This window comes from Cynocephalus volans, chromosome 5 (assembly GCF_027409185.1).
Source record: "Cynocephalus volans isolate mCynVol1 chromosome 5, mCynVol1.pri, whole genome shotgun sequence".
NCBI classification, from domain to species: domain Eukaryota; kingdom Metazoa; phylum Chordata; class Mammalia; order Dermoptera; family Cynocephalidae; genus Cynocephalus; species Cynocephalus volans.
This window is the reverse complement of record NC_084464.1, coordinates 9,588,287-9,613,454: the sequence shown is the minus strand read 5'-3', so window position 1 is coordinate 9,613,454 and position 25,168 is coordinate 9,588,287. Positions and strand designations below refer to the sequence as shown.

Here is a 25,168-nt window from a genome sequence, read left to right as displayed (position 1 = left end):
CCCTGATCAACCTAAACCTACTGACAAAATTCAGTTCTCTGGCTTACAACATTGAGGAACAACCCCTTGACTGCTCTGTGAGACTCAATTTTGGGAAGCGGGTGGAGGTGTGGTGGCAGCGTATTCTCTGTCATTCTTTGGCATTTTCTAATTCAAAATGAACTTGGAAAAATTTATTTTAAGCCTTCAGCACTTTTACTTGTATTTTTTCAGGATGTGAAAATTGAGTTGAAGAAATCTGTTGAGTTTCCACGGAAATGGTGCCAATCAATTTTTTTTTCCTGGTCCTCAGGAAAATTCTTTGACTTAGCAATAATGTAACTTCCTGGCAATCCCTTGGCAGTTTTGAACTTAGTGCCTCTGAAATGCCTACACTTACAGTGGGAAAATCGCTGGCTGTCATAATCCCTTTTCCTTCCAGAATATAGTGGAAGAATTAAATAGTTTCTTTAACCTTATTTAGAGAACTTGTCTAGCCCCTTTAGAAAATCTTGACTCTGGCAAACATTTCATAAAAGGCCCTTCTCTTCCTTACCAAAGAGATTATCATTGGTGAAGTATATACTACTTTTCCTATTATGCTATAAAATCTCAGGATATTTGAAGAGTATTCACTACTTCAGTAGTAAGCAGTTTTCATTGCCTAGTATGTTCCATTGACTGGATGATCATAATATCTAGGCAGTTTAGAGATATACGGATGGATGGAGTAAGCCCTTTTAGGTACTTAGGTAATTAATTCTTTTACTTGAAAATATTCCCAATGATTCATAATTACCTTTTTTTTCCCCTCATGCTAGATGTTGATTTCTCTGCAGCTTGTAGACATTGGAGAAAGTTTTTTTTTTTTTAAAAACCATTCCATAAGATTTGATATTCCCTCAGTCCTTGCAAATAGAGCAATGTTCTGTTCCATTTGGGTAGGTTACTGATATCCAGGATTAAAGGAATCTAGGGAAACTGCTCTAAGAAGACTATCAAAAATGTCCTCAATATATTAAATCCAGAAAGAAAAAAATTTCAAATAAAATATGATCAAAATTTTCAGTATCCTAATCCCCCCCAAATTTTAAGAATCTAATGAAATTGACCTTTATGAAGCAAATTAGGTAACAAGATATAGATAGATGTCAATTCAATAAAATATTGTATGATTAGGTCCTTGTTTCCTTTCACCATTTTCCTCTCCCCGCTTTTGTTCTGGGCACCATTTGGTACTATTTTTCTGTACATATGGATACTTGAATCGGGCTCTTCCTCATCCTGCTCTCTGTGGGGCAGCAAGAAGGATGGTTGGTAAGACCAAGCTTTCCACAGATGTCTTTATTACACTTGATACTTGTCACCTTCCTTCATCTGCTGTGGGCCCCTTCACATTTTCCCCTTAACTCTAAGGGAATTTAATTAAAAATGTAATTGAATAATATATAAGAAAAATGCTTTAGGGAATTTTCTCCCAAATAACTCAAAGCATCTTCTCCCATTATTCTTTCCAAAGCTCTGTGAGGTATGTGGGAGAGTCCAGATAGGAATAATCTTATCTACCTTGTTTAATTCCCTAGTTCTGTTCTGATCCTAACTGTACAATGATATTACATAGAGCTTTGCATTTATTTCTCAAGAGTGCTAAAGGCACAGTGGGAGCATAATAGTAGACTTAAAAAAGATATACATGTCTCTTAAAAGTATGAAATCACTAAAAATGGAAAATTGTCAAATAGAGTTATTGCATGTAAATTTACAAGCAGGGAATCCAAGTGATTCATGGGAGAATAGAAGTTCAGCATCATCATGTGTTGTATTCAAACAACATGTACTTGATTGGAAAAATGATCCAAGTATAACCTTGCTGCTGTGGGCAATGCTACTTGAAGTGATAGGTGAAGGTCATTCATTTAAGGGCACACCTTTGTTTTGAGGACAATTCATAGCATCCTAGGAGCAGGTCCACTGAGATTCTATGTTTAGTAGTTCAGGGGGAGTTAGAAGTTGGCACAATCATTACCTATTGATCTCCACAATGGCACAAAAGGAGACTGACTGTGGGAGTCATTATGGGCTGCCATGAAATAATTTCCTGGTTTTATTTTAATGTCTCTCTTAGCAATTTATTGGTACCAAATTCAAGGTAATATTATTCTGGACCGAGGTTATTACAGAGGTGGGTCTCTATCTGCTCACTGATTATCAGAGTCAGCTAATGGTGTCTGTATCTCTGCCACCTTTTACAGTTTTCATTTAAACCGTAAGTAAGGCCTTCTTATTAGGACAAAAAATCATAATAAATAACCTGCTCTAGTGTCTGTATTAAATAGGAGACAAGTATTTCACGGAAAACTGGAGGCAGAAAATATTCCTCCTGTGTAAGATGTTTTTGTGGTCATAGTTTTCAGATCTTTTCTGCATGACAAATAATTGTTCAAAAAATATTGTGTCAAATACTGAAGGTTAGACAATAGTGGGAAAAGGGTACAATCTTTGATTGGCATTTAGCACAGAGCATAGACAACCTATGCTATTTCCCTCCTTTGGGGAATCAATCATCTGCCCCTCCCACCCAAGTTAAGTTCTACAGACTTCCCTCTACACAGAATTTGTCTTACTTGACCTTCCTGGAGCCCTCAAAACAACATCAACCACATCATCACAAATATTTTGATGAGGCCATTTCGTGTCTTTGTTAATTAAAATAATCTTTTTGCATCGATTTTATTACATTATGGCAAAATTGTATTTGAGTTAGACACTAACTTAAGAGTAAAATTAATAAAGCACCCAATTATTTATTCCTGTCCTAAGAGGCTTTATTCAGTATTCATAAGTTTTCTTTAAGTCTTACTTAGAGAGTATTAGGTAGACTGAAGTTAGTGTCAGTACCTTGTTTCTTAGGAGGACCATGGAACTTGTCAATGTCAGATTGCCTTCTGGCTGCCTTTTGTTGGAACACTGTAAATAATATAGAACATATTATTCAGTGAACATAAACGTTAAAAATAACAAACTGTAGATGTCTCCAGGAAGTTAGAATGCAATATATCTTTTTCCTTAGTAACAATTCCTGAATTGTATTATTTTTGAATAGGAGGATTATTAAATATACAATTTTCTCATTTGTGCAGCTTATCAGTCATTTCACAAAGCATTTTCGTGGGCAGAGTAGGACAGTGCTAATGGAATGCCTCATTAAACTATTTGAATCAAGATATGATTCCATTTTGATATCAGGTAGAGATTAAAGCTGCACTTTGTTAAAAGTGATAAATGTTAAAATCACATGAAAAATTCCATTTGCACAGAAATTACTCATGCTGACTTTTTGGTGATAAGCAAGGGTAATGACTGTTTCTTCTTAAACAGATGAAAAGACTGTTGTATTTCACAGATGTGCTAATAAAAAAGACACTTTATTTTTGCCTCACCTATCTAGACCTCAGACCTATTAAAGTAGCTTATTCAAATTACTTCATTATCTGAAAAGTGCTTTGTTCTCATTTATTATTTCTTACACAAAGTTCTGGGAGACAAGTCAGCATTACTCACCACATTTTGCAGATGAAAGATAAAATTGATTGCTTAGTACTTACATTTATTGAGCACCCACAAAGTTCTGTATAGCTTCTGGCATTTGTTAATGAAAAAGTCCAGACCTGTTACAACTTTACTTTAGAAAATGAACATCCCAGGGTTACATTTATTTTTATGGGCAGTTTGAATTAAGGGTTTGGGAACTGGAAGAAGCTTTGGAGATTTAGTCCAACCTCATGTGTTTATAGATGAGGGAGGTGGAAGTAACTAGCTTGTAAAAGGGCGAAGTAATTTTGCAAATTTTGATCCCAAAGCTGTTGGCTAGTAGAGATGTGACTTAGACCCTCAAGCCTAGAACTTCAATCTATTGCTTGGTTCTTTCCAGCACTGCTACCTCTTCCCTTCCATGACTATTTCCTTTTATAGGTAAAGAAGGAAACAGAGGGAGAGGATTAAAAGGAGCCTTAGAGCATTTCCAACATGGCTGTGTCTCTTGTTCACTTTAACAGCTCAACAGGACTTCCTGGGTAATTAAACTGAGGCACGTGGGAGTGAGAGTGCTCCAGCTGGGTGGTGGTGCTCAGACACTGACTGGAGGAAGCGTCCCGCAGTTATCTGAGATCACTGTCTTTGGTTATAACATGCTTTAAACCAATCTAATATCAAGATCATACCAGGGACATTTTTTGAGTTTAAAAAAGTGCCCCAAATATATCAAAGCAACAATTATTTATTAAGCATATATACTTTGACAGATGCTGTCAAGAGAAAGGACACTCCTGTCTATTGTCCTCTCTCAAACAGAAGAGGCAAATACATTTTCAAAGTATAATGTGTTTGAGAAAAATGATACACAAAATAACATTTCTGGTTGAAAATCAGTTTTCTGCTTCAAGTTAGTATTTGCAAAACATGCTGAATATAACTAACTGGCAAGTTCTGGGTTAGTGGCTTATATTTTTCCTAAAATAAAATATACTGAGGGATACGTGGTGTGTGAATGTATTTTAGGATACTAGAAGAATTTTTAAAAGTGGTGTTTGTTTGTTTTTTTCCATTGGCCAGTTCTAAAAGTCTTTAAAAAATGCAATGCTTTCGAAATTTTAATAACATGCAGAGCTTTTCTACTTTTTTGCCCATATTGTTAAGATATAAATGAGGATGTATAAGACTAAAAAGCTGTAATATGCTATCATTAATATGAGAAATGACCTGAGTCCAAAGATAAATTCAGACAATAAATTCTTCAAATAAAAATTACATTAATTGATAAGTTTAAAGAATTCTGCTGAGGTTTGAAGCTACAGAGTACTTGGAAATGGAATTATTTTTTCAGCATTTTATTTTGCATTACTTTGTTAAAAACCACTTTATAACCTATATTTTATTGGAATACTTTCTGTTGACAACAAATGCTCAGGCTATTTGAAATACAGTAAATACCAAATAAATGCTCTTTTTCAGTTACTAGATTAAGAATTTACACGTAGTGTATTTATTTATTATTGAGATTTCACCATGGCTTATACTTGGAGCAGTCCAGGACGAGGGTGGAGGATTGGAATGGGAGAGTAGGATGCTATCCATGAGGCGATTATGAAAAGCCTGATAACAGAACTCTTTAAAAGCAGCATGTGCAGTAGTAGGTCACACCAAACAGGACAAAGGTCCTTTCTGTCTGTTTAGTTGCCTTGGAATTCCCAGCTAATTCATCTCCAGTTGCATCCATTCCTCCCTGTCCCCTTTCTCCCACCAAAAGATGCGCCTCACTTTGTTACAAAAGCCTAATTAGCAATTAGCATATCTCCAAGTCTCCATGCACATCTCCACGTCTCCTCTTCTCTATGAAAGTTGGGAGGTGTTTTTAAGTTTATAAGGTCACCTTGGGAAAGGACCTATTTTAACTTGTTTCCTGAAGAAAGAGTTAACCCATCACAATTATCACTGAAGCAAACACGCATATCAACGACACATACTTCATCGGCCTTAGAAAAGAATATAAAATTCTATATAAAATAAAAAATTCTAGAATTTGTCAATCTTCCTTTTTTACAGTTAATATTAACTGAAACATTTTAAATTGCTTCCACCAGTAAAACCTTTGTTCTAAAAAGTCTTACACACTTTATATTTACCATATTCAATCACTTCACACAAACTTTACAAGAGGTAAATATAAAATCTGTGCTAGAGTGAGAACTGAGTGTTGGGTTATGGGTCACTCAGATTTATATACAAAAGTACATATTTTTGTACAGCAAGATTTGTGATGAGTTAGATGAGTCTGTTTTAAACATATCGTAACTGGAAAAAATCTGTATACTAGAATGCTAACCAATTTGGCACAGCAGAAGGAGTCTAGTTTTGTCTTTATATTAACAGCATGCATTACATGGAAAAGGGCTTTCTCCTCCTGGACCTTTATTTTCTTGTCAATAAAGTTAGGGCTTAGATGCAATGATCTCTAACATCTCACTCAGCTATTACATTCTAAGATGTTACCAGTTCTTATTCCCAGGTCCAAAGGTGCCAGGATAAATTTTTAAGTGAGTATGAATTTAAGTAGAATGCTATTTTCTGAAGAAGAAATTATTTGTAATCTGGGGATTTTGACTAATATAAAAGCTAGAAGGTTAAATCACAGACTAACGTTAATTTTTTAAATAATATACTGATATGATCCTATTCCTATGTGTGTAAATTCTTGGAGGATATTATTTTCATCACATTTTACCCCATCAATGTTCAAAGAATGCTATCAAGGCACTTATGACATATGTCAACTTTGATGACTCTGCCCCAGTAAAATCTTATTTTTTCTCTTTCTACCAAAAATTAGAATTTGAGAAGAAAGAAACATGAATGCATTATTAGTTGTAGTCAATACCTTTAAACATAAAAATAAGTCCATAGAGAAAGAAAAATATTTTTTTTTAAATTTTTAAAAAAAAATTTTTTTTTTTTTAATTTTATTTTGTCGATATACATTGTGGCTTATTATTGCTCCCCATCACCAAAACCTCCCTCCCTTCTCCCTCCCCCCCCCACCCAACAATGTCCTTTCTGTTTGCTTGTCGTATCATCTTCAAGTAATTGTGGTTGTTAAATCTTCTTCCCCCCCCCTGTTTTTTTTTTTTTTGTGTGTGTGTGTGTGTGTGTGTGTGTGTGTGTGTGTGTGTGTGAATTTATATATTAATTTTCAGCTCCCACCAATAGGAAAAATAATTTTTGAGGTATAAAATAACACCCCAAAATAGAAATCTCCCAAATAACACCCCTGTTTATTTTAAATATTGGTGGAATGACTTCTGCAAAATTTTCTCCAGAATAGGAATGACATTGAATGGAAAACATTAGCATAGTATTAAATACTCAAAATGTTAAGCAAAGCAGAGCTAGCAGAAGAGCAGAGGAGAAGGTGAAATATAATGATTAACTAGAACTATTTGTCTTACCAGGCTGCTTCTGCAAGAACATTCTTCATGTTAACCTGATTTGTGGCCTATTTCAAGCAAAGGGACTCTTCCAGAGCAGCCCTTCTTAGAAAATCTGATAAAGCTTATTTTGAATTATTTTTAAGTGGCTAAGGTGATAAAAAGTCTGTGCAATAGCCAATAGCATTCATGAAGGTATGAATTATAACCCACAAGCCCCTTGAGGTTTCATGCCCACTAGAATTGAACAATGAAATGTTATTTAGAGATATACACCTGTCACTGAGATCACTCTTGAAACTAGAGATTTGATATAAAATAAAATACACGGATCTGTATTGTGTTCTGAACTTTCAGAGAACGATACTATGTAGAGTGGAAACAGTATGTTTATTATTCATTCAACAACCTTTCAATAGGTTGCTAACTACATAGTTAAGTGCTGTGCTGGGTTCTGAGGACACAAAGGTACATAAGGCATAGTCACAGTTGCCAGACTATCCTCTAATTTTGGTGTATTCATTTAAGTAAAGGTCAAATGTGTCATTATACCGCCTACTGATGAAAGAGGACAGAAATGAGAAATAGTCAGGAAGAGCAAGGGTCATAATTCAGTCCTTGTAACTGTATTCTGCCTACCTTGTTCCTCCAATATGCACCATATAAAAGCTAATCACAGAAAGGCAGAATGAGGTAAAAGAAACAGTGTACACAATCCCTTTGTCTAGCTGGTACATGCAGAGGACAGAATGTTCTAACCCTATAAGTAGTAATGCTGACTAATCTGAAGGTCAAATTAAGATGTGGCCTCTTTGCAAATTAACTAAGAAAGACTGAGCTCTCCAGTCACCTTAAAACCACCATTTCATTGTGCTAGCAATAGTTACAGGTTATTAATTTGAACAAATTTATCAGAATCAGGCCACCACAGTTGAACAGATGCATTCAAGGTAGTGCAGACACAATAAACAGTCACATCAGCCACATAACATGAAAGTCTTTCACCTGAAAGTAGTTTACTGAATGGCAGACACATGTGGCTGGGAGTGGTGGCATTATATTTTTAGGAAGAATCTGTAAATCGTCAGCTAGCACACATGAGGTCACTGACATGGTTACCAAAGCTTACTCTCGAGATTGGCAGAGATGGAAAGTTGGAAAGCACATAGCTGCATAAAAGAAAATGGCACAGAAATTTGAATCAATGGAGATTTCAATGAATGCTTTAGTTTCTTAAGGAGAAAACATTAATTTTCTTTCCAATTTATAGCAGAAACTTTGTCTGATAGAAGTGCTCCCATAAAAATCCTCTCCCAAACCAGGAGATCTCACTATAAATTATTTTTTCTACTTATAAGGAACTGAATTTTTACTAAAGTAGAACACAAACTATTTTTATTTGCACATTTATTCTTCTTGTTGCAAATAAGAATATTTCTATTTTAGAAATGTCCAGGAAGTTGGGACATTCTGAGAGAGAACAGTTGCTTTGTGGAATTCTATGTAATTGTAGCTTGAGGCCATTGCAATGAGTTTATTGGCAAAACCTCTACTAATCAGTGGGTAGGCAGGTCTTCCTCCCTCTGGTTACCAGGCAGGCAGCATGTATTGAACATCTATTGCTTGCATAGCACTGGACTGGGGGTTAATCTCTTCCCATAAGACTTCTTTTGGGTTTATTACTTCACTTCTCTTTTTGCCCATTTGTATTCAGTGAAATGATGTAAGTGTAGATATTACTTGAGTAGCATCCCAAGGAATTTTCCTTTCGTTTCAAAGAAAAGTGGTTTGGGTAGTAAGGAAGTCACTAGACGACTGTGGAAATTATGATGAGTTCACCTTTTGGTTCATGCTCAGTGATTACCAAAAAGTAACTTCTCCGGCCTTCTCTTTTGCCTTAACCCCCAACCCCCATACCAGGAAATGTTGCTATCCTGAGAAGCAACAGTGGGGTCATGATTTGCATTTTGTTATATTTCACAGGGTGATAACTCTCGACACTCTAAACAGTTTTCTCCTCTGAACTTCAGATGAACTATCTGGTTGTGCTCACTTTGAACAAATATTAAATACTAGTTCTGCTAATAAGTCTCAAACTATAGAAATGCAGATTGAAAATTCCAAAAGGACAGGCCTGTGCCCATTTGTTCTAGATAGAGTTCAATAGAGGTAGTTAATAAATACTTCGGGAAAGTCATGCAAGATGATGTATTACCATACAAAACCCATGTAAAAGGGAAGAAGCAAAAGGCATACTAAAGGGGAGAGGGCCACGGCAGGTCTGCCATCCCGTCTGTGTCTGCAGAATACCAGCCATCACAGTGACTACCATTTCCTGCATACTACTCTGCACCGGCCACCGTACATATGTAGCTTTAGTTCTCATGTGAAAACCCTGTGAAGCAGTTATTACCATTTCTTTAAAAACAGAAAATAAAAAACAAAAACAAAGACAAATGAAGCAAGGTTATGCAACTTGCACAAACTATAACTGGCAAAGCCATAAGTCAAATTCAGTTGCATCCAGCTTTACAGTCTTCATGAATTTCACTACACCAGGCTGCCAGTCCCTTAGGGGATGCTCCTGTCAGTGTGCCAACACCAGGAAGCACCTTGTTTTTCTCTAACTGCTACTTATTTAGAGTTAAAAGGATGCACACATTAAAAGTCTTCAGGGAAAATATTGTGAATTCAGGAAATCTAAAGTGAGAAAAAAGAGTCTGTGGATAGCTGTTTGATAAAACTATGATTTTATCTTTAAATGATTGTTCTCTAAAGTATTCAAATGATTACTCTGACTTGAAAATAATCTAGGTCAGAGTTTCTCAACAGTGGCACCATGGACATTTTAGACTGGATAATTCCTTGTTGTGGGGGCTAGCTTATGCACTGCGGGATGTTTAGCAGCATTCCTGGCTTCTACCTACTTGATGCTACTAGTACTGTCCTAGTTGTGACAATCAAAATGTATTCACACATTGCCAAATGTCTTCTGGGAGGCAAACCACCACCAGTTAAGAACTACTGCTGTAGGTCAATTAAACTTCTTAGTAGAGATGTATTTAACAGAGAGCTTAGGAGCACTATATCTTGAGGGGGAAAAGACCAGAATTCACACTGCTGTTCAGTGAAAGTCTAAGTGCTTGATAATATTTGTATTCATTTTCTTGCATAAAACAAACCCTTTACTGTCACTTCACACCACAGTTGATTACTGCCTCCTTCTCACTTCACTAATATAAAGGAATGAATCCTGGAAGATGGGACTGGAAAAGTTCGTCATTATTATGCCAACACTCTAACAGATGTTCTGCAACTCCCTTCTCAGGTTTTACTCAGTGTCTCTGTGAAGGAGCCAGGAGATCGTGATGTTCTGCTGTGAGAAGGACAGAAAGAGTAAATCAAGACATGTGGGTCACACAAGCAGACGTGCTCCCCTTCAATGGACAGCATGAGCGCAAGGCAGAATGATCGCTCCTTTGCAGAGCTGCACCAGCACCCTATCAGAAGAAGGAACGAGGCAGAGGGTCACAGGAGAAAGACAGGAACACTAGGCTTACAGACAGAATGATAAATATGTCACTGTTCTAAAAACACTTATGATATATATCCATGTCCTGCAGCTAAATGGTTTGGACAAGGTCACTAGCCAGAGACAGGACCCCAGGCACTTGATCTAAGACCTACTTTACCTACTTTAATCCACTTGACCATATTTCATAATTAATTAGGACAGAAACCATTCTACCTTGTCACATTTGCAGTGATATGGGTTAATTTTCCTAAGAGTTTCTACAAGGTCCTTTTTTCTTTTTTCTTTTTGCATTTCAATTGCATTGTATGTGATCAATTTCAAGTACAAGTGAATTGCAAGTGGAAAATTTCTGACAGCAACTGAGCTGTACTTGACATTTTGGGGTCCCAGTATCTGCGTAGCTCTCAAAAAGGTCATATAAAACTTTGTTGCATTGCAAAATGCCAAGGGCAACTCAGTAGCAATTGAAAATTGAAAGGGAAATCATATTTTATCCCAAATCAGCCATGTAGATTCTGAAGAAGGATCTCTGTTCTATTAATTGTGTGACGAAGAAATGGAAAATTGTCCACTGATATTGAAAAAATTTCCCCAATAGGCGTTCATCTCTTTGCATGATTTATGGATATAGTTTTACTACCAATCTATCTACACCATGCCAAGTGCTCATTTTCTTTCCTTGATTTGTCTTAAATCAAGAATTCTGTCACTAAAGAAGACTGTAAATCCATGTTAATTCCTCTGTATTCTTGAAACTTAGTGAACCCGATCTTTTTCAGTATTACAGGGAGACAAAGGTAGAGAGAATATGATATCTGAAAATAGGCAAACTTCAATATCTTTTTAAGAAAAGTGAATTATTCTTGTTGTGGTTGTTAATTTAAGATTAGGTTTAGTACAACAGCAATGGAATAAAAAAATCAGAAACATAAATCTTAAAAAAAAATGAGCCAGCAAGGATTCGGTTCTGCATTTATAAGTAATATTTCTGTGTGGGGGATGATGACGATGGTGGAAATAGAGCTTCTCTCTCATATGTCATGTTTTATGAAAGCAGCGAAAATGACGAGCTATACGTGAACATCTTAGAGCTTTGTCCTATTCTATGTGGGCTCTTCCCTTCAATTATCAGTGCTTTGAACACAGGGTGGTTTAAAGCAGGGAAAGTTTAGTGACTGTAGATGGACATTCCTCCGGGCATCCTCCGAGTGTTTCCGAAGCCTTCTACTCTGGACACATTGGAGTGGGTCTCGTTATTTCTGTCATTCATTTATTTAGCTAACAGTCTTCCGGCGTTCATTATTTTTCACTAGAAATTCAGCACTGAGCTTGGCACCAGAGATACGATAATGGGCAAAAGTGGATGAGGCCGGTCTCTTCCTTCATGGATATTATGTGTCAGAAGGAAAACATAAATATTAGTAAATAATTCAGAAATAAACGTATTGGTGGAGGACATCTGTGGTGCCATGTGCACAAGCACAAAACCAGATTAATCTGCATCCAAATCCCACTTTTTCCTCCTCCTAGTTTTATCACCTCGAGCAAGACACTGAAACTCATTGAACGTCAGTTTCTTTTTCTCTAAAATGTGGCTATTACTGCCGACAGGATTATTACATAAATCTGAAATTATCATGAAAGTTACCGAATAATAATGGTTACAAGGAGTGGACAAAGCCAAGCTATCCCGCTAGAGGACAAGGTCTTCCTCCCCACCCACTCCAGCTCTATTATCTTCCTTAACTTCTGACTCCTCCAGAATCCGAGAAACACACCAACACTTTTTCTGTAATTTAACGTTAGTTTATCAAAGTCATCCTCTGTCCAGAACTGAACAAAGACAAAGTAGAATTGCTTTTAATTATAATGTATCGAATGCATACTACATACCAACTATTGTGCAGGTATTTGCTAATTCTATTTCATTTAAAGATTGTAACAACCTTGGAAGTAGATATTATTTTTATCCCTAATTTACAATGAGGAAATTGAATCTGAGATATATAAATTTACTTGTTTTGGTAACACTGGTTGAATCTGAGTACAGATCTTTCTACAAAGCCAGCACGGTTTTCTTGTATCTCCCTGGTTTTCCTTTTCCTAGTCCCTTTCCTAGTACAGTGCTTTCTTAAGATTTTAAAATAGTACTTTGAAGTTCTGCATCCTGTATTCTTCTTCCATCCCCGATTCCACATCCTTCTCTTTTCGGTGTGTTAACACACCCTGGATGTTTCAACATTCTGCTGCCACTTCTGTGCTCTGGCAAGAACTGAGGACAATTAATGTTCTTTTAATTAAATGGATGGCTTTCTGGGAAATGGTGGCAATTCCACTTAACAGATATGCCTGAGCTAAGGAAAAAAAAAAAAAAAGAAAAAGAAGAAAGATGTGAGGAAAGACTTTTATCCTGTGAAATACAAATAACATCAAGGAAGAAGTAGCTGATGAGGCAATCTCTTCCTAATATGGGAACAGAATGATCTACAATCAATTGCCTAAAGGAAAGAGGCAGGCAAATATATCCCAGTGAAAGAGAAAAAGAAGAAAAAATGGAAGGGGATTTTACTACTGATTTAGGTTGTGGGGCAAATAACTACACCTGTTTTACTTAATTGCAAAAACAAATAAACATTATAATGCTGGTTCCTGTCTTTATGTAATACAAACACCATGAGAATAAATTAGAATTCATAAGTGAATTAGAAAGATGCCTTATAAATATTGAAGTGGGACTGGCTTGGTAGGTGAGTTAAATAACCTTTACAATTTCTTAGAAACTCAAGATTTCTAAGATTCCCTAAAATCCTATGAGTGCATATATGTATGGGACAAATTACACCATTGCGATGTACAGAATTTGCAAAATTAATACACAGACTATCATTGGCACTCAATAAATCTTTATGTAATTAATAAATAAATGAACAAGGAGGAAAACCATCCCAATTCACTTATTTAAAGATGAGGATTGGTTGAAAGTCTAAAGCAATCACAGCCCTAAATTCCTTCTCCAACACTGTGAAATGGGGAAATCATACACGATGGGAGGTTATTCATTACAGAAATTGAACTGAAGTTGTTCTGAACGTGGGCGATGAGGCACAGTGGGTGGCACTGAACTGAAAACAGGTAGAGCAAGTTAAATTGAACATTCTGAGTGAAGAAATGTCCCAGTCTTCTCCACACACTGTAATCTCACTGTGCTGGCAACTAGATATACGAGTGTAAGTGCAGACTAAAGTTAGTTAGATTTTATTCTAGAAAAATTGAAAAGTATAGGAGAACAGAGCTACATAAATTACTTTCTGGGGTCATTCCATGAAAAGGGTGCTTACCTCCCTATTACATACAATGCAGTAGACAAGCTAACAAGTAGAGGTTCTGTTCACATTTTTGGTGCTTCGTTCTTAAACATGAAAGCATAGCTGAGAATAGCCATATTCGATGGAAGTGTCAAGTAATATAGACAGAACAAACAAACAACAAATACAGAAAGAAGAGACAATGAGAGCAGAAGAAAAATAAAAATCAAAACAAATTAAAAAACCTAAATCAAAACAAAATTAAACAAAAACAAAGTAACACAGATACTGCATTACACTTCTTTTCCACCTCCAAAAGAGAAGAGAATGCTATAAAAAGAACAAAGAACAAAAAAGAGATCTTGGAAAATAAGAATATGACTGACAACAGAAAAATGGCAAGATAAATCCCCAAAAGTGGAACAATATAACATGGGCGTCAATATTTGTGGTCCTGAGAATCTCCCTAAATTGGGAAAACAGAATATTTTAATCGGGTTCCCTTTGCCTCCTGGCCAGTTGGAGGTGGTTCAGTAAACAAATTGTGTGTGGGGGGGTGGAGTTAGCATGCAGGCACATCACGGCCACCTTGGCTGGAGTTTACTGCCTTGGTTGGCCGCTGCACCAAGCTGCCATGCTTTCCAGCCTGTGGCTTCTGAGCACCTGTTTGCCGGTTACGTAGCTCATAGACCTGCGTGTGAGGGGTCTGCTGACCCAGTCTGGCATGGGAAGGGTTTGTGACCCAGTCTGGACAACGGGCTTGAGGGGTCTGTGAGCTCCAGACCCAGCTCTAGCTCTTCAGGAGTATAGAAGATAATTTACCTCTTCAAAAATTTCTAGAATGTAACTAAATTCTTGTATCAAGGTGTATCTATTTTCTCCCTTTTAAAAATATTTATTGGGATTTAGCAGCCTTGTCAAAGAGATAGAATATTCTAGAGATCACTGTGATAGAAAATCAGAGAATTTCTAATTAAAGCTTATTCCCTGCCTTCATAACCTTAATCGTTCCAATTTCCATTTTGTTATTGTAGACTTATGTAGAATTCTTGTAATTATGGAGGAAATATCAAACAGAATTTCTCCATATATGCCATGATTCCATGTTCCTTGGATGACTTATCGAAATTATCCTTCTTAATGGAGAATTAGAAGCCAGAACCCAAGCCATCATTCTTGTTTTCTTTATTCATTATGTTTGTAAAATTCAAGTCTCAACTGTGACTTGAAAAGATACCTTTAATCTTTGGAGTTTTAGAGCACTAATCACAACACCTTATACCCACTCCCCTCTGATACACAAAAGGACAAAAAAAATCCACAAACAAACAACAACAACAACACAACATTACCTTGAGCTATGTAAGGTGTGGTTTCCTCTTTTGAGGGATACTTGTGGGTCAGGGTGTCGGGGCAGGAGGTCTGTTTATAATGAAAGACCGACTTCCACTTTTCTTCTTCATACTCATGTTGGCCAGTGTCATGTCATATTCGCTGTCATCGATCTCAGCAAAAGTGTGGGGATCTTCCTCTTTCTCCTGCTCCTTTTTGTCTTCTTTCTTCTCTTCTTCTCCTTTGAGTTCAGCTCCTGGTTCTTGTCTCATGCCAGGACCACAGCAGTTCTTCTGCCCATGTGGCCTTCCGCCCTTTTGCCTGCTTATAAAATATTTAGATTGTATTTACTCTTCTATTAAGTGCAATATTATTGCTTAGTCACTTGCTTGAGTTTCCCAAAGTGTCTTAATCAAATGCTATAAGAAATGATACGAGCAAAGCTCCTAATCTCCATAAAAATAATTTATATATTACCCCATAAATTTCCAAGTAAAAGTGAACTATGTAACTTACTAACACTTCCTCCTGCAGTTTATAATTGTTAATTTTGTTAACAAAAACTCTTTCTTTAAAATATGAAATTCTTTAAAAACATATAAATATTTCCACATTATTTTGTGAATACATCCATATATAATGAATGACTTAGATCAGGAAATTGAGTTACAAATCTGTCTCACACTCCAAATTTTTTGAAAATTTGTGTGTTTCAAGCATAATATCCTAAGATTTTTTTCCTGTGAAGTCATTTTACCTTCCATATTGCTTGCACTGGATAGTTCACCTAAAATCCAATTTCTGTGAAAATGATGGGGAATAGCCAACGACACTGTTACTTGGTTTCCGAGCAGTCAGTTTCTGGCTAAGACAAACTGATCTTCAAAAACGTAACTCATGATTCCTGCAAACCAACACGCACCTCATTCCTAGATAAAGGACACCAGAAGTAGGACTTGTGACATGAAAGACAGCATGGATAACCAATGGCTTAAGGATTAATTCATATGAAAAGCATAAAGTTACAAGTTTCAAAGTCTTTTATGGTTTTTATATTCAGTAAAATCTTCACATATTTTATACGAATGTGTTAAAATATTTTAGTAGCAGTTATTTAGAAGACAAAGATATGATATACTTTGGTGAATAAATAAATTGAAAAGAATATCGATGGCTCTCCATCAGACCAATTAAGGGTTATTTGCTTTGTTTTTTTTTTCCCTCTCCCTCTCTCTCTTCTTCTTTTTTTTTGTTTGTTAAATTTGTCCTTTGTTTGGTAAGAATCTGACTCCCCCCCCCACCAAATTATTGAGTTTACTTATGAAGATTTTAGTGGGAAATCTTAGAATCTAAGAGAAAAGACAAATAGTAGAGCAGAATAAAAAGTTATTATTCTAAGAAGATGCAACAATGGTTTTGAGTAGGCTTATGAGAGAGAACAGGATAATCTCCCAACAGTCTTCAATTTTATTATTTCTGTTAGTTTACCTTAAGAAGTACAGTATTAACTACTTATGTGACTAGCACTAACTTTAAAATCATCAAGAGTTGCCTTTTTCCCTGTGAATAATATGGTTTTGAGAATTTGACTTTGTGACTTCTGTTTCACTGACAGAATCACAGGTGAAACCAGACTAAGTTGTGGGAAGCACTTTTACAGTGTTCATTTTTAGCGGAATGTGTCACCTATCCTACTTTTATAAACCGATTTCCTGAGCTGTTAACTCTGTTTTCCCACCCACTTCTCTTCCCAACTATTTTTAAAGTTGAGCTTGCACTAGAAATAATACATTTTACTTTTTATTTTCCAAAGTATCTGATTGTACTTTGCATTTAAGAGTGGGATGTGAGCTTTCTTAATTCAGGTTATACATTAATAAGTAAAGATTAAAATAAAACACTCCCATAATTCCAACTTTTGAAATAATTGGGGCAAGAGTGTGTAAAAAAGAGAAGAATGCTACAAGCCCAGGAAATATGTTCACTGAAGTAAGTATCTGACACGTTGCAATTGCAGGCTCTGTGGTCTGGGATCTGAGTCAAAGACAATAGACTTTGCAGGATCATTGCGAAGATAAAAAGAGACGACGTGCCCTTTAGAAATTGAAAAGTGCCCTATTATAGAGTTACATATTATTAGATATTATTAGTTTCTCCAATGAATATATTCATAAATCCATCGTGAGGAATTTTATGCCTAGGGCATTGGTGAGATGTCCTTTTTCATTTTTATTTTTTCCAGTAACTTGAGGGTAGATGGAAGCTAATCTTAAAGGACAATCCTGAAGTTATCACCAGGTAAAGTCAAAGAACCCATACAAAGTCTACAGTGAAAAATAAGTGGTAGCTTATAGCCTTGCTTTTAAAGACATTAATAAAAAAAGTTTATGAAAAAAATTGGCATTTTATTTTCTACTCACTTCCAATATCAGTCCTACGAAAGGATAAGATGAAATGTAGCACTGATTACAATATATGAAAATAAAGCTTTTAAATAAAAGGAGTGTGTTTTTGTTTTATTTTGCTTTTTATATTTCAGGAGATGTATTAGCCACCATTACATTTCTGGTGAACACTCTGGGTAGAGTAGTTTTAGATCTCCTAACCAAACATATCATATATAAAAATTTACATTAAGAAAAACATAATTTAATATTAGCTCCTTTACAAGACTTAACCTGCCATAAGAATACTTGCCTTTGTAACAATTAAATAATACATGAAATTGTTCAAATCTGAAAAAATGAGAATGATATGCCAGAATTTTGTTACCAGTGTACTACTAACCTATGCCCCCCCAAATATGATTATAGCCATTTCATTGGTATAGGAGTATCTCAAGGGTCTACAAGAGCATGACACATAGTAGGTAATCAATAAATACCTGCTGAAGGAGTGAATGAATCAGAGGAGTGTCTAGTAGTTTGCAGTACTTTCCATTAAGCAGCACCTTCCATCTCTGAATATAGTGCATAACCTTAGTAAGCCTTATGCTGATAAACTTGAGCCTTCATAGATACAGGGCCTTCAAGGAAAAAATATTAAATTTCATTGCTTCAAGCTTCACTTTTGAAACAGTGTGTTTATGTACTTTATAGCCTTCTAGGACCCGACAGCTAAAATATAGTGACAAATGGGGTTTTGATAATGGGTGTTTTTTTCATCTTTCTTACTAAATTTTCTTCATAAGAACATTTTATTATTTGAAAAGTAAATATTCAACAATGATCAATAAGTGGGTGATAATTAGCAACTTTAAGAGTCAACCTAGAGCTGGAAGTGTTTCAGGCTGTTGAACAGGCTGGCAGACGAGCCCAGTGTGGAAGCTCTTCTTCCCACCCTGTGCAAGGCTGGAAGAGCACAGCCCCACCTTCCACACCCTAATTCCTGCATCTGGGAACAAATGCTACTGGCCGCGGTGACAGTTCCTCCACTTATGGCTGTGTGTAGAGTACTGTTAGATTTGGGTCGCAATGCAGTGTGCGATAAATCCTTTACCACTTAATTCTCCTATAGTTACCAAGTAAGTGAAGTGCCCAAGGCCACTTGCAAATCATCTGTAAAATATTAGCCTGTCCCTCTTGCCAGAAGACTGAGAGTATTTTTTGAAAGCAATGTTGTTTTCCACAGGATACCTGAGGTTCATTTTATGTGACGAACTATAGACTCCTCCCAAGTTTTATTTCTTTATTTTCTTAAAGTTTTGTAATGAGACTTTTTTCCAGAAGAAAGACGGAGAGAGAGAATGAGAGGAGAGGAGAGAAAGACAGAAAAGAGAGAAAGAAAGAAAGAAAAGAAAAGGGGGTTGAAAGAGAGAGAGGAAAGAAAAGAAAGAAAGAAAAGGAAGGAAGGAAGGAAGGAAGGAAGGAAGGAAGGAAGGAAGGAAGGAAGGAAGGAAGGAGGAAAGACAAAGAAAGATCTAGCAGCAGGTATCTCTTGCCTCATTTCTCAGACCTTAGTTGTGAAAGAGCAGGAGGAAAGCGGCTCTTGCTTTCAAAAGCTGAGCTCTGCGTCGATTTGCCTCTGCACTCTGTGTCAGCCGGTCAAGGGTGTTGTTTGTTTGTTTGTTTGTTTGTTTGTTTGTTTTGTTTTCAACCTTAAACTTGCCGTGGAAGGTGAAGTGAGGTTTTTCCAGCTGGCAGGCGGCAGCTACAGGTCGCGGTGGGACGAGGCGGGTCTGCTGCTCATGAGCGGCTCTGGTGACCCATTTTCTGGATCGGCTTCGGGATGAACACGCGCCAGTCACCGCATGGGTCCTCGGAGCTGCCACCGCCGGCCTCGGGAGGCTCCTGCTCGGCCTCCGCGTGCGGCTCACGCTCCTCCGCTGCCCCGGGGGCTGCGTTCACCTCGGCCCCAGCCGCGCTCTGCCTGGACGACTTTCCGCTTTCCTGCTGAAATGCTGGGTTCTGTGCGGCTGTTCATGATGAAGATTGTCTGACTTAGTTAAACACACCGTCTGCAGGCATTTCACATTTTGTACATTTGTAAGAAGTAGCAGTGCTGCTAATAGAACTTTCACGACCTGATATAGTGGAAAGCTGTCAAATGCGTAACTTTAGTGAACAGTCATCTCTGGGCTTTTAAAATATTAACGAAATGAACAGTCAAAGTTCCATTATCTCTCGCTACCTCAGCACATGACACACTTATGCATATAATGATGTTCTGATTCTCTGCAGTTCTCTGAGCAGATTCATATATTTGATAGCATTATTGCATTTTATTAGAAAACTGTATAAGTGACCTAATTAAATAAGTATTGTGATGCAAAAGATAAAAGAAAAAAGAAATAAACCTTGACTTGCTTATAAATGATGAATAGAAATGAATCTCTGACTCTTATTTAGTTATTATTTCAATATTCTTATTATATATGCTATATTTTAATTATAGATGCTATGATAATTTTTATAATTTATTATATTAATTTTATTATAGATAGCATACCAATTTTTTGAAAATATTACTTGGGAAAACATTAATATTTTTTGATGAGGAAGGCATCCAAATCATCAATAGTAGTTAAATTTTTCTGAGGCTCAGTTCTCTCACCTAAAAAATGCATTTTATCCTAAAATTTAACCAAATGATCTGAATTCCGTCCACTCTAACAGCCGTGCCCTCATTTGTTTTTTTATTATACACAATAAATGCTCTTTAACTACTCTGGAAGAAAATAGGAAAAAATATAATATGATAACTTTAAATCTTAAAAACACTTTTATTAAATTTTCTTTATTAAAAATATCTCCAAATAAAGGGTTTGTTGTGCAGTATATGCATGTATTGAAACAAAACACTGTACCCCGTAAATATGTATAAGTAAGTGTTAAAATAAAATTTAAAAAAAGAAAGTGAATACATTGAAAACATAAAGGATTAAAAAGTTTAAAACAGACTTTGGAACTTCTGAATGGACTTTGGATCCTCTATAGCAGACGTTGGAATATATGAATTGTTATTGTCAGTGCAAACAATTGTTGTATTAAAATATCACTAAATTAAAATACAGCTTAAAAAGCCAAATAGCAGATTGTGAAGGAAAAGAACTTTATTTATTTACTTATTTTTATTATTATTTTTTTAAATATGAAGACTTGAAACATGGAAATTTTTCTGCAATAGTAGAAAAATTATGTGGTAAAACATAATGCCCGTGATGGTACCCCATATTACTATATGGAATTTTCTTTTTTCTTTTTCTCTTCTCTCATGTGAGAAAAAAGAAAGGTACAGCTTCCAGTACTAGAACTGAATCAAGATTCTTTAATTACCAGCCTGGCCAGAGCAGACAGAAGGTCATTTTTGCATGATATGTCTACACAGATCTCATTCATTTTTCTACCACTAACACCAAACACAGACCCTGAAATAAAGTAGCCTCAAGAAATGTTGATGAAGTAGATGATGGAATGACTGAAAAGAAATCACTGCTTAGGGTAGCAAAAGGACTTCACTATTCCTGTCTGGGCCAATCAGTCATCAACTTAGAATCACATTTAGGCTACAGACAATTAGTCATGGTCACAGTGCTGTTTATGTATTCAGTGTTTGTTAACACCGAATAAGCAACAGAAGCTCCATGGTACTTGTCAAATATGCCCAAACCTGGAATCCAGCGCTGGAGAGTCAGATCAATGGGTCAGCGGGTTTAGTGCACTTGATGGTAATGGTGATGCCCACAGAAATCTGCTGACATAGGGTGTTGTATGCTTCACCCCCTCTCCACGAAGGAACCTGACAGTTGAGCCCAGTCACACAGAGCTTTCTTTATGAGAAAGTTTCCAGTTCCAAACTGTAGAAATGAGGTTTTCCTTTGCAAAGAACTGAAATTATGTTTTCTTATTACAGACAGTTCTTCTGAAGATTAAATGTCTTGATGAATATATCATCATTATCTATCACGGACTTGATCATCACTTTTATTATTATTAAAAATGATAAGATATATCACCTTCGGTGCATTAATTCATTAATTTAATATCTGGCATTTTGGGGAGGTGTGTTGTGCAACAGATTTGAAGGAGTTTACTGATTTTGCCAAAGCATTTAATTTTATTTGATTTGCTTATCACTTGAAAAACTTGTGGTCTATAATGTTTAATTAAACATCGACTATTTATTGTTACAGGTGCTGGGGATACAATCAGCAGTAAACAAAACAAGTCCTGATCTATTTGAACATGCCTTTTAGAAGGAGAGGACAGGTAATAAACCAACAACCAGAAAAATAAACTGTAGTGTTAAATGTTGATAAATGCAATGAAAAAGAGGAGCAGGTAAAGGGAAATTAAAAGCAATGGTATCGTGGAGAGTTATGATAGAAGAAAGCCATGAGGATACAAGAGGAAAAGTGTTTAGAAGGAAGAGAAATTGCAAATGCCCTGAGGCAGGAGCATGCTTGATGTGTGAGATGTCACTGCAGCCTTGAACAAGCAAGAGAGTGGTCAGAGATGGCAACAAAAAGATTATCTAAGGCATCATAGGTGATGAGAAGGATTATGCATACAATGGAAAAGTAGAGGAGGATTTGGAGCAGAAAACTGATTAGTTCCTTCATAAAGCATAGCATGTGAGAGGAGGCAAGTGCGGAAGTTGCTATCACGGGGTTTCTTAACATGAGTACTAAAGACATCTCGGACTGCATAATCCCTTGTTCTGAGGAGCTCTCCTGTGCATAACAGGATATTTAGCAGCATTCCTGGTGTCTCTACCCACTAAATACCAGCAGCAATCCTCCCTCCTCATGTCTTGACAATAAAAAAAACCCTTTGTTCGTTGCCAAATTGGTCACATAAGGGGTGGTAAATAGCTCTCCATTGAGAACCGCTGTGCTACTGACATAATCCAGGGGAGACCTGGTGACAGTGTGGACTAGGATAGATAACAATGAAAGAGGTGACAAATGATTGAATGCTGGCAATATTTTGAATGTAGAGTCAACAGTATTACATGACAAATTGGATATGGGGTAGGAGAGAAAGTAAAAATTGTAAGGGTCACTCCAAGGATTTTGGATTGACTTGAACAACGGAAGGAAGGCATTGACACTGAGATGGAGAAGTCCGCAGGTGGAGAGGTCTGGGAATAACAGGAATCAGGATTTTCAGAAATATTGAGTGAGATGCCTAGCAGACATGCTGGTGAAAATGTTGAGCAAGCCATTGCATACTAATGAAACCTGCCATGATGGGTGGTTTATAAAGATGTAGGATCACCGAATTAGTCTTCAGTCACCAGAATATAGAATTACAACTATTAGAGCCAATGAGGACCTTAGAGAGTATCTCAGTTCAACCTTCTCACTTCATAACTGAGAAAACTAAGGTCCACAAAGAATGCAATTATGTTAAAAAAAAAAAAACTGAAAAAAATATAACTGCCAAATAGAATGTTTATATCAGCATGACTTGTGTTCTCTCTGGATTGAAAAAACTGGTGTTTGATTATTAAACTTTGAGCTTATTAAATGTATTTAAATTAGTAATATAATGTAGTAGATCTCTACCATTTTACCCATAAAAAGCATTTATTTAATTAAATACCATTTCACATCTCTTCAGTCTTACTTTTCCAGTTACATATACCACAATATAGAAGTCACTTATATACATGACATGCAGGAAAACTTACAGGGAGGACTTGTAGACAATGAGATAATATGCTCTTCATAGTCATTTTCTTGCTCATTATTTCTGCTAATTTCTTGGATCTAAAAAAAGAGTAATTTTTAGTAATATTCAGTAATCTTAATAAATCTTCATTTGATACCTGTGGAAATTAAAAATAATTTTTATTTAAATACTTAAATTCTATTATATTACAGATCTTGGTTATTTTATTTGTGCTGTCTATAAGGACATGATAACACAGAGTGTTAAAAATATAACTGGGAAACAGAACATTTGTAATAAGTAATAAATTGCTTTAAAAATGAAGCTTATTGCAACTAGTTTACTACTGAAAGAAAGCAATCATGAAATTTAGGTGCAATAAAGAACTTCTGAGTAGAATTTAGCATAACTATTTCTCTTAGAAACTATGAGCTTTGCTTCCTTTTAACATTTTTATATCTTTTATCCATTCAAAAGATATTCTTAATTACATCAAATATTTTAATACAGTGAAAAACAATAAAATTGTAAAGCGATTTATTCTCCATCTTTAAAAAGAGGAAAGAACCTGAGTAAGGGTATGTCTGTTCATTTTTCTTTCTGTTATCAGTTTCACCAAACTTGGAATGCAGAATTACTAAGAAAAGACAGAAACCTGTTATCTCCAGAATTGCTGGTCTTTGGTTATAATCTCTGAAGGAGACATGGAGTCTACATTGTGGAGAATACTGTGCTCACAGAGAAAGCTAAATAATACCAGTGACAGTTCTATTTTTGCAAAACCATTTAGGGAGAGGACTAGAGCTTGGCTGTTGTTAACATAGGTCACATTTTGTTACCATAAACTCCAAATGATTATTCAAATGGTTTATGATTTTGTTCTTAATAAAATTGATTGAAATGATTAGGCCATTTGCTCGGCATTTAGAATGTCCCTTTAAAAATTAGAAGCATCCATATTAAAACATTTTTAAATTTATAACAGCTTTGATATGCAAAGGTATTTTGACCCGAGTACTGACTTCATTAATTTGGTTTATCACCCACCTTGGCCAATGGAAGCATACTGGAATTTATTTATTTATTTATTAAACTAATGCTACCCAGAGAAGCAACACAGTCCCTGATTTCTAGTGGAATCTTGAAGATAAAAACTCTTTAGTATATTTTTAGTGAGACTGATGCAGTAACTCATTTTATACTTCAATCACATTTTCCTCTTAGTGGGCTCCACCAAATGCTAATATGAAAAATCACATAGATTTAGTAGGGGGCTTGACATACTGATTTATATTTGTATGCTGTGGTATTAAAATCATTGTTTAATATAGCTTTTCTTTGTTTCTAGTTAGCCTGACCTATATATTTCATAAGGTAGGTTAACAATATATTAAAAAATCCATATACTCTCAAAACCTTATCAAGGAAGTTTTTGCTAGTTGAATAAAAGAAATCGTTTTCAAAGATATCAGGAATTATGCAAAAATTCCTATATATTGTTCACAAGTCTAAGCATTAAGAGCTCAAAATCACTGTGAATTACTAAAGAGTCATCGGACAAGTATGTAGATCTGTGTGTATGCACTGAGGTTGAAATCTAATGAAGTCATTTTTTGTGTCATAACTTAAACTATATGATATTTGTACCAAAAAACAAGCACCCCAAACCCAAGAATTTCTTAAAGAAAACTGTTTGCATATTTAAAAATTGGCATAGTTTCACTGATTTGATCACTTTCATCAGTACTACGTACAATTAATACTTTGTACAATCAGACAGTGCAAAGAGTAATTGTTTTCTCAGGAATGACAGGAGCTTTAGAAATATTTAAACTGAAATACAAATGTTTCTTACTTGGTTCCTTACACTTACAATCATATTTATTTTGAAAAAACATGCTAGATCTAGTGAGATATTAATAA

At 35.8% G+C, this 25,168-nt stretch overlaps 1 pseudogene; it reads right to left on the bottom strand.

Moving 5' to 3' along the window:
* The window catches only part of LOC134378289 (B-cell scaffold protein with ankyrin repeats-like), a 43,064-nt pseudogene extending 18,754 nt beyond the window's left edge, over positions 1-24,310 (bottom strand).
* Positions 24,311-25,168: the final 858 nt, after the last annotated feature.